Here is an 11,090-nt window from a genome sequence, read left to right as displayed (position 1 = left end):
AAATTTATGAGTCATAGTTTTGTTAATAACAATTTTGATTTGTTTATCCCAGAATTTGTTCCTTGTACCAGTTTTGCCAGCCTGCAATATTTTCTCAATAGATAAGAAAGCTTCTTGTGCTAATAAAATGAAACTGAACAAGAGCATCTATCTTTTATTTCTTAACTCAGTATCTACTGCCTTATGTCTCAAAAAACTTTCTAAGAATAAGCACAATGTGCTGTTTAGTGACATAAAGCTCTGGCACTTTGAGAAATATAGTTATTTCTATCCTTCATGTGTGATTTGGAAAAGACTACGACTCATATATGTGTCCTTTCTGCTTTTTATGAAACACATGTGTGGTAACTGCTTTTAGATCCCTTACAGCAGACAGATTCCTTTTTTTCTCCCCCGAAATAAAGAGTTTCAGCAAAAATGTGGAAGGTAAGACCACTTCCTGTTATTGAGGAAGTACATTTAAGGCTTGTGCATCTTCATTTGACTGCACCCCATGAGAAGTGGTGACTGTAAGACCCAAAGCATGCAATTGAGTAGAGACACTGGAATAGGACCAGGGGGTCAGAAACCATAACATGTGAGCCACCAAAAAAAAAAGGCAAAACTTAAATGCAAAGAATGCAACAAGCTGATGCAAGATAGCAAACATGCCAGCTCTAAGTCTTGTCTTTCCCCTGTGTGCAGTGAGTATCCTCTGGCCTCAGCCTTCATATGATAAAGATCTGTGTATCTGTAAGAGGACAGCCATCAGGGAGACTGATGGCTGTCCTCTTGCATCTGTTCCATCTGCTCTAGCCTATGTACCTGGGATACAAGTATGGTTGATGGGAGGTTTGGAGAATTGACTGTGCAGCTTTGAAGGCTGTTCTTGGCAGTCTGATTCAACTCCAGGAGAGGCTGTGGAAAGAGGTAAGGAAGTGAAAAGTAATGCTAGCACCAGAAAGGAAGCAAATACATGCAAATAGTAAAGTGCCTATTTTTCCAGGGGTTCACATGTTGCTTTCCTACTTCCTGGTCCCTTTTCAACCACTCACCATTCATCAGAAAGTCATCTTCTTGTTCATGGGCCATGGGTTCCTCTCCTACATTTTTAGCCATGACTTGCCAAGATATCTCTTAAGTCCTGGCACGGTATCCAGTTGTAGGATAACTCCTAGGTGGAAAGGTAGGGATCACCTCTCTTTGAAGAGGATCATTCACTCAGCTTTGTGGTAGATATTTCTGTTTGATGTCCATTGTCCCATGTCTAACAGGGTTTGACAGCCAATAGCATGTGTCTTGGCTAGATGGCTGTTGCTGATGGCCGATGCAAGGGAAATTAGCCTGTCTCTTCAACTCAAGTTTCCTTGCTGTCTTTTCCAATTGAAGTGATTCTCAATCAGCTGGAACATTGAACTGGGAGATGTCCCCTGCAGAAGGTCCTGGCAGTAACTCAGGAGGCTTTGGCATCTCAGCCCTTCCTCTTGGTGTTTGATCACAGGAAAGGACACTCCAGCTGTAAAGCACCATTTGTGCTAATGAGAAATAAACTAAGATGGGTTGTCCTAAAGGACTATCATAAATGGAGGAGAGAGTCTAATGTTTTCTTCCCAATCAGATTCAAAAACATCTCTCCTTAAGGAGAAAATGAGGCCTTGAGGTGGAGAGAGAGACCATCAACGAGGGGCAGGGCAGGTTATTTCCCTGCTGAAGTCTCTGACACTTTGGGGTCATGGATGACAGTGAAGATTTAGTCCTCTGCAGCCTGCCCAGCTCTCATCACTGACCTCCTGTCCTTTCCTCTTTCTGCAGGGTTAGTTTACCCTTGTAAAGTCCTTTGGGGACATTCCCTTTCCCAACCTGCAAACATCCCTTGCAGTAATACCGTGATTCTTACTGTTCTGGAAGCAAAGTGTACACACTTCATAGTCATCCCACATGAAGTAAGTTACCTCCTCCCCTCCCCCCCTCTCTTTTTTTTTCCCCCCTAGTCAATCCCCATTTTACAGATGGGAGGATGAAAAAAGAGCAATGAAATCCAGCAGATCAACTCTGATTTGAGGTGCTGTTTACTTGCAACATGTTAATTTTAGCCTTCTAGAGAGCAGACAGCACATTCAGACTTTGCCTTTCAGAATTATTTGCACTGTTTTATGCAGGGCAAAACATGGAATAGGCCCCAGAATATCTGTTTCTAGTTCTCAAGTTTTAATCAGCAACTGCCCTTTCCTGCCACAGTACCAGGTACTTGGTAGAATCATAGAATCACCATGATTGGAAAGGACCTCCAGGATCATCAAGTCCAACCTTCCTCCCAGCATTCTCCTAACCACTAGACCATAGCCTCAAGTGCCACAGACACTTGTTTTTTTAACACCTCTAGGGATGATGACTCCACCACCTCCCTGGGCTGTCCATTCTGGTGTCTAACCACTCTCTCAGTGAAGAAATTCTTACTAATATCTAATTGAAATCTTCCCTGGTGCAACTTGAGGCCATTCCCCCTCATCCTGTTATCATCTAGATACCATGGTATCTAGATACTATCATCATGGTATCTAGGAAGAAACTGTACACACTGAGATATTAGCACAAAGTCCTTAGTTTGCTTTATTTGTACTATAAACAGGAATAAATATTGTGCAATCAGACATGGCTGGTAAGTTTAGAAGCTAACTGAGTCATGGGCTTTTATGGCCAGAAGATGTGGCTATGACTGCTTAAACTGATCTCAGCGTAACACAGGTCTTTGGATTTCCCTGAAGAATTTGCCTCTTCATTACAGAGGTGTTTGACCTAAGGCATTATCTTCTGTGAAAACATCTACTTGTGATTTACCAAAATATATGATTCACCCTGGTGCTTGAGTCATTTCTTTCACTGGTGAATCCTTCTTGCTGTGAAAGATGTGTGCTTCGTTCCTAGTTCTGCAGGCATTTAGTTTTTGCTTATTGCAACAGACAGCTTCTTGCAGTAGCTTTGTGTGACTGAATCTCCTTCTCTGACCAGTTCCCTACTACATACTTCCCCTTTCTTTTGATAAACTGAATAGACTGATTTCCTGCAGCCTTTTGCTGTAAGACTTTCTTAAACTTCTTACCCATTACACCACTGTGTGGACAGCACGTAGGCAGCTGACAATGCCCATGGCTCAATGACTATTTCAGTCATTTTTATCTTAGACTGTATTTCCACCTCCTTGCAACTGAATGGCTGCATTTTGTTCATAGATTTGAGTCTCTGACATGTAAAATCAAAACAACAGGTTGCTTTCTTGCAACCAGCAGCTCAAGAAATCCAGAGGGGATGCAGATCTCAGTTTACCAGCCTCACTAGTTCTAATTACTGGAGAACACTGGTGTGTTTCTTCGGTTTATCAGCAGCCTCTTCATTGCACCAGCTTTGACGTTCAAATTCAGCTGCTGTTGACTCCCCACATCTATGATCTCCAGTAAACAGCAAGGTGGTGGGCACCAAGTTTGAACATTGCAGCTGACACAGGCAGTGGCCTTGGCAGAGGGCATGGGGAGGCAGGATGGGTGCATCAAGGAAGCCTTGTCTCTAGGGTCCTGCCAGCAGCACGTGCACTCACGCAGGTCCTGCCGTCACTGGTGCAGCTGGTGTACAAGAGGAGGGTGGGACTGGCTGCTCACCAGCTTCTCCTAACTCCTGTACATGCAGGTAGATGCACACAGAGACAGAAATATGTCCTAAGAATACAGGCAGGTGACATGTCTGGAATTGCAGAGTGATGTGGTAAACCACGACAGACACAGGAGGAACTTCAGGCAGGAAGAAAGTTGTCACCCACACTTGGGTTTTGGCTGGAGAGCAGAGTCTAACAGGCTTAATGAAAGATTAGCCAGGCCTTTTCACAACTGTGAAATTGCTGCCATATTGAAAGGAGGTGTCTACTGGGCTACTAGACGTCATAGAATGTGTGTCAGCTATACAGCCAGAGAGAAAATATAATCTATAGATAAACTCAGGAAAAAAAGGGGGTTTCCACCACAAGGCCTGAATTTCCTTCCCTTACTGCTAGAGTTTCCTTGAGGAGCAAAAGCTGATGTTGCAGTTGTCCAGATAAATGGACAAAACTTCTTAATGCAGGTAGTGGAGAAACCAACAAGAAGAGGTGCACTGCTGGACCTTGTATTAACAACCAAAGAAGGACTGATTTGGGACATTAAGGCTGGGAACAGCCTTGGTGACAGTGACCACGACATAGTGGAGTTTAGTATTTACAAGGTAGAAGCAGGGCAATAAGTAGCATTACAGCCCTGGACTTCCACAGGGCTAACTTTGCACTCTTCAAAGATCTACTTGCAGGAATCCCACGGGCTAAGACTCTGGAGGGTACAGGGACCCATTAAAGTTGGTCAATTTTTAAATATCACTTCCTCCTAGCCCAAGATAGGTGTGTTCCCTTGCGTAAAAAATCAGGTAGACAAGATAAGAGACCTGCATGGATGAGCAGGGAGCTTCTGGAGGAAACCTCATGGAATAAAGAAGTGTATAGCTCATGATGCAGGGAGACTGGCTGATGTAGTCTACCTTGACCTTAGGAAGGCGTTTGATACAATCCCCCATAACATCCTCCTGAGCAAGCTCAGGAGATAGGAGATAGAGGAACAGGCAGTGAGGTGGGTCGAGAACTGGCTGCACAATAGAGCCCAAAGTGTGATCAATGGTGCCAAGTCCAGCTGGAGACCAGTAACTAGTGGAGTCCCCCAGGGATCAGAGCTGGGTCCAGTTCTGTTCAACATCTTCATTAACGACCTTGATGACAGTATAGAGTGTCTGCTCAGCAAGTTTGCTGATGACATGAAACTGGGAGGTTTGGCTGATACACCTGAAGGCTGTGCAGCCATTCAGTGAGATTTGGACAAACTGGAGAGCTGGGCCAAGAGGAACCTCATGAGCTTCAACAAGAATAAGGGCAGAGTCTGCACCTAGGGAGGAGTGATAAAATGCACCAGTACAGGCTAGGAAGTGATCTGCTAGAGTGCAGATCTGTGGAGAGTGACCTTGGAGTCCTGGTGGACAACAAATTGTCCATGGGACAGCAGTGTACCCTTGTGGCCAGGAAGGCCAATGAGATCCTGGGGTGCATTAAGAAGTATGTCCAGCAGAACAAGGGAGGTCCTGCTCCCCCTCTGCTCTGCCCTGGTGAGACCTCACCTGGAGTATTGTGTCCAGCTCTGGGCTCCCCATTTCAAGAGGGACAGAGATCTACTCGAGAGAGCCCAGCAGAGGGCTACGAGGATGACTGGGGGACTGGAACACCTGCTCTATGAGGAGAGGCTGAGAGACCTGGGGCTTTTTAGTCTGCAGAAGAGAAGACTTAGGAGGGATCTAATTAATGTGTATAAATATATAGGGACTGGGTGTCAAGAAGAAAGGGGCAACCTCTTTTCGCTTATGCCCTGCGGTAGGATGAGAGGCAATGGTCACAAGCTGGAGCACAGGAAGTTCCACCTCAGCATGAGGAAGAACTTCTTTACTGTAAGGGTTCCAGAGCACTGGAACAGGCTCCCCAGGGAGGTTGTGGAGTCTCCTACCTTGGAGAGTTTTAATACCCATCTGGATGTGTTCCTGTGTGACCTGCCCTAGACTAGATGGACCTGCTCTGGCAGGGGGGTTGGACTTGATGGTCTCCAGAGGTCCCTTCCAATCCCTAACATTCTGTGATTCTGTGATTCTATGAAATCATTGGATAAGATGCTGATTGTCTTTAGCAGTGGCAGGAGAGAAGAGTTTTACCACCTGCAGAATTAAATTGTACTCTGAATATGCCTTTGTCTGGCAAACACTGGGAAAGTCAATTGCCCTATGGAGTGAGATGGGGATGCTGAAGTGGGTATTGGTGCTTCTGATAGATCTCCACAGACTCTGGAGGTGTACAGTTTTAGTTTTTGTGGTGTGAGTTTGAAGTGCTGGTGTCAAAACCCCAGCCCTGAATGAGGGTTGACATATGGATGATGTCCACAACCAGGCAAGAAAGACCCTCCTCATTGGTTTTCACCCAGGGTCTGGCCAGCATTGGGTGGGAACTGATGAGGAGCTGACCACCAGGGGTCCCCACCTTCCACATTAACTTGGAGGCGGGGCAAGAAGCCACCTCTATAAGGGCTGACTGCTTGAAGTGGAGTTGGCAAGGTTGGTTATGTAGTGTGTTTGTCTGGGGTGTTGGGGTTCTGGTTATTTACTTGGTTCCCTGACTCTTCTTAGCAAGTGGACCTCTCAGGATGGTGGTAGGGCAAGATGGTGAGTCTCTTTCCTGGCAATTACTACATGGTTGTGATGGGCTGATTACCTGGACTCTTCTTTTCCTAATGGCCTGGTTTTGGAATTGACTTGCTCCCTTCTTTGGTATGTCCTGTGTTGTGAGTGAATATGTTGGTCTATTCATTCCTTCAGTGATGGACCACCTTGTATCTTTGTGGTATGATTTAAGAGTGGAGGGGGGACTTTGGTTGCTGGCTTGCCCATTAATGATGTTGCCTTTCTATGTTGGGCAAGCAGTCAGCAGAAGAGAGTTCTATCACATTTTGGTTTTAGTTGAATGGGTATGCAATAAATTGCTTTGGAAGGGCAGGGGGAAAGGTATCTGAAATAATTTTCAGCTGCTTCTCTAAAAGAGTGGTCTGTACTATCACTTTTAAAATTGGAATCAACAGAGTGGTTTAAGTGTCTGTTCATTTGAGTTTTTTGTGTTTGCTTTTTTTAAGCAGATGTGAGTAAACATTATTTTACATGTAGTTTAATTAGCTCTGTTTAGCCACAGAACAGGTGTAGCAAAGGCAGAGGTATATGAAGCATATTTTAGAGATCATGAGGAATGGATGTTTTGACTGCTGACCTCAAAGTTATAATTGAGGTCAGAAGATAACTTAATATTTATAATGTATTAAAGTGTCCCTTTACCATCTGTCAGTTCTAGTGTCTACAACAGTTTTAGGTGTTGTGGATTACTGGACATTGCCACCTTGTCTTCAGCAACTACCAGTCTCTTGATGAAAACCTTTTTCTTGGGAGAGAGAGAAGGGAAGGCAGATAATCTGTTGATAATGCAAACAAAAATGGGCAAGACTCTAGGGGTGCTCTAAACTGATGTGGCTAATTTGCAATAATTGATGGCTATGTGGATTCATACCCACTCAGTTGTTTTTAATTTTTCCCTTTGTAGATATTGCTCACTATTTTGATCCTTACCTGCTCATTTCTAGACCTGGTGTTCTTCCCTCACCTGACTAATGTCTGTTTATGGCTAGTAATTGTGTGCAGATTCTTTTCCCAAGCACTAGAGGGCAGCAATATTGTATTAAAATAAATCTTTCTCCGATAATATCAGTACCAGCAAGATGAGTCCTGGTTTCTCTTATTCTTTTCAACAGATCTGGTCATCTTGTTCAATCACAATTCTGATTCCTAGGGTAAACACCATATCACTGATTTTTAAATGTATTTTTCTTTAGTGAGTCTTCATTCATCCTTTGCCATACTAAAGCAGACTTCAAACATGCAAAGTCTGCCACTTGGGTATGGTGTGCTGACTTGTACACATATCTCTGCCTTTGCATTAGATAACCTGCTTGTTTAAATACATGCTGATGTGGAAGGGCATGAAGAAGCTCTCTCTGTGAAGGAGTTATTGTACAAGAGATCTGATTCTCTGAGGCTTTCTCACTGTTCCTGCTGGCACATGGATTCCCCTAGCAGCACTGTAAGAGGACATCCCTTACTAATAATGAAGAAAAATGTCTTAAATGGGCTGTTTCATCTCTTTTGCAATATCAGATGTGACTGATGCTTTGATATACTCGGTGCCTGTGGTTTTGCATGCCAGGCTCACTTCTATTTGAGGCAGGAGGGTGATTCTGAACAAGGTGTTCATGTGCCAGCCCTTGGTATGGAGTATTATCTAGTACTTCTCCTGCTCTTGATATTTCTCAGGAGGAGACAAGATGATTTTTAGGTTAGCTGGCATTACTCTCTGGAAAGCAGGCCTCTGAGAGCTTCAGCTTTTTTATTTCATATGAAACGGCAGCTTTTGGAGGCAGGCAAGGCCAAAACAGTAAGAGTTCAGCATTTTAGATGGCAGAAGAAAAGATTAGACACTAACACTGCCAGGGTCTGAGGATAATTGCAGTAGGTTTTGTAAAGCTGTGTTTACATCACAATCAAAAATCAAGCTGGGTTGAGTCTTTTCAGCTTCAACAGATGACTCAATGTTTCTGCCACTACAACGAGAAACAACCTTTGGTTCAATGGGTCAGGAGTCAAACCCTCACTTTTTTTCATTTAAGGGAGGTATGCTCTTGGCTTGCAGAGATTAGTGCAGTTAGGTAATGTGAAGGCAAATGGCTAGATGAAATTAACTGCATTTAACTGAATAGCAAACAGCAGAAACATGAAGACACGAGAACTGTCATGGACTCTGTAATTCTGCCTCTAAATCCAGAAAGTCAAATTTTCTAGTTCAGATCCATTTCTGTCTATTTTGTTTATCTCCAAGCTTCAGGCCTTGAGATAGTCACTACCCAGGTAAAAGGAAAAATGTCAGATTAGGATAGCAATGAGTAGTAGACAGCAGATTAGTAGCATGGCTCATGGGGGTTTAGTGCCTTCTTTGGAGCTGTCCTCTACTGTTGGCCTCAATTGCATCCTGTGTTGGACAGTATTACTTCACAATCCACACAGCAGTTATCTGCATTACTGAACCAATTGCCTTTTTAGGTATGTGAGTGGTGGGCAAGGCTTGAATACCTTCAGTGCAGTAAGAGATGTTAAGTGAGCTATTGTTCAAATAGTTCCTTATAAGAACTGAGATGGAACTTAATATCCTGGTTTTGACACCTGGACTTCAGTAGATTGCTATCCATCTTCAAATTCAGCTTCTCTGGTGAGCACAACTAAAACTTTGTCCAGCAGCCTTTTAACTTTAGTTTTTGAAGTGTTTTAAAATTCAGTGCTTGGTAATTAGGATCTATCTGTGATTATGTAGCTCAGTTATGACCTCATTTAAAAAAAAAAACAAAGAAAATTGTGGGGAGTCAGTAAACTCAATTGCTCATAAGCTTCCTTCTTGGAATATCTCTGCTGAAATCAAGGGAGCACCACCAGATGCCAAGTGGGCCTGACATGATTTGTTTACCAATTGTAGGAAGCAACAAAGCACTGAGCTTCTTCATGTGTGTGTGCAAAGTTCTTATCTCCACCTTTTTCAATAACTAGCTGGACTGACACCAAGACTGGATGGAAAAGCTTGAAATAGGAACGAAGACATGCATCAAAAGGTATCTCCTGAATACCACACATCCCAGGGTCTCAGTCTCTGGTGGATTTCCACTGCTTTCCCATGCAACTGCTGCCATACAGGGGATTTGGCTTTGTACAGGGAAGAAGGAAAGAACTGACAATGGGAGAAAGCAGGAAGACTGTTTTGTTCTGCCTCATAAAATTCATGTTCAAGGCATAAAGGGAAGGAGCAGACATCCCACTGGGACTTGTGAGCACCATGTGGTAAGTTATGCCACTTTCATTTCTTGCAGAAGTAGTAAAACATGTATCTCTTTCCTAACCACCAAACTCCCTAGTGATTTTATAGAAAAGATTAATCTGTCTCTGGCTTTACTGGCTTTTTTCCTCCTCCTTCCCGATTCCTTCTTTTCTTTTTGCTTACTTGACTAGAAACCACATTTAGAAACAGAAAACCATGAGAAAAAGCAGTCAGTGCTCCCTCATGTTACCTGTGTTTCCAGGCCAAATAATGAAATCAGGCTGTCTAGGAAAAAGGGAGACATGGGATTTAATGTCATGAGAGAGGCTCTGAAACTCCTGGGGTCACGATACTCTCAGGGTCTTCACCCTTACTAATATTTTCTCATCCTGAACTGGACTCAGTGAGATAACACACAGGAAACCACTGTGGTTTGGGTTTCATGTCTTAATTCTCAGAAGTGATGTATCTGCTCTCGCATATCATGGTTATCTTTCACACATGCCTAAACAAACACACTTATAGAAACTAAATCTATAATGTTCTTGATTTGCCTGTGGCAGAATAAGATCTTTGCCTGGCCTTGTTAATGAACTGGACTCAGTGAGATAACACACAGGAAACCACTGTGGTTTGGGTTTCACGTCTTAATTCTCAGAAGTGATGTATCTGCTCTCGCATATCATGGTTATCTTTCACACATGCCTAAACAAACACACTTATAGAAACTAAAGTGTCATCTGTAATGTTCTTGATTTGCCTATGGCAGAATAAGATTTCTGCCTGACCTTGTTAACTTGCCCTGTCAGAGCAATTGAATGAGGACTGGAACTAAAGACTGACTGCTTAGGCCAGGGATATATATATGGTGGTTAGGACCAGAGCCTGTGTCTGATGGGATATTCTCCAAAACTCAGTGATATCTGGATGCATGTTGTTGCTCAGTGATTTCTGTGGAGTACAAGGTTGCAATATATTTCTTGCATTTTATGTGCCCTTGCTCTTCACAAGGTCTGTGATGGGGGCTCAGAAATGCTAAAGAAATAATTCATGAAGTGTTGACTTCTGAGCAGAATGTCTTATTTACCTACTGGCAGAACAGGACTGTTTCATTTTCTTTGTTTCAATTTCACTTGTTTCTTCCTAATGCAAAAATAATCAGACTGTTCTTCTACTCTTCAGACATTCACAAAGCTCACTTGTTTCTTCCTAATGCAAAAATAAATCATCAAACTGTTCTTTTACTCTTCAGACATTCACAAAGCCAATTAAATTGATAGGACCAATAAGTGCAACTTTTTTTCCCTTACAAAGACTGTAATTCTCCAGTCACTACTTATAAGTCAGTTGAGTTCCACTGAGGTTATTGAAGGAAGAGCTTGGCTCTTCACTGACATAACAGTTAAGATTCAAATTCTGTCCTTTTCTTCATAAAGATTTAGAGATCTTGCTGCTACTGGTAGTTGATTTTCAGGCTCTTACAGGATGACTGCTTTTGTGTATTGGTGCCATTCAAAATGAACCATATGACCAAGATGGTCCTTGATACACTGCAGTGTGAGAACATACTGCCAGTAAAAAAAATCATCCACTACTTGCCCATGACCAC

The sequence above is a fragment of the Merops nubicus genome, unplaced genomic scaffold (genome assembly GCF_000691845.1).
Source record: "Merops nubicus isolate BGI_N331 unplaced genomic scaffold, ASM69184v1 scaffold7361, whole genome shotgun sequence".
In the NCBI taxonomy this organism is placed as follows: Eukaryota; Metazoa; Chordata; class Aves; order Coraciiformes; family Meropidae; genus Merops; species Merops nubicus.
Note: the sequence above shows the minus strand (reverse complement) of the source record.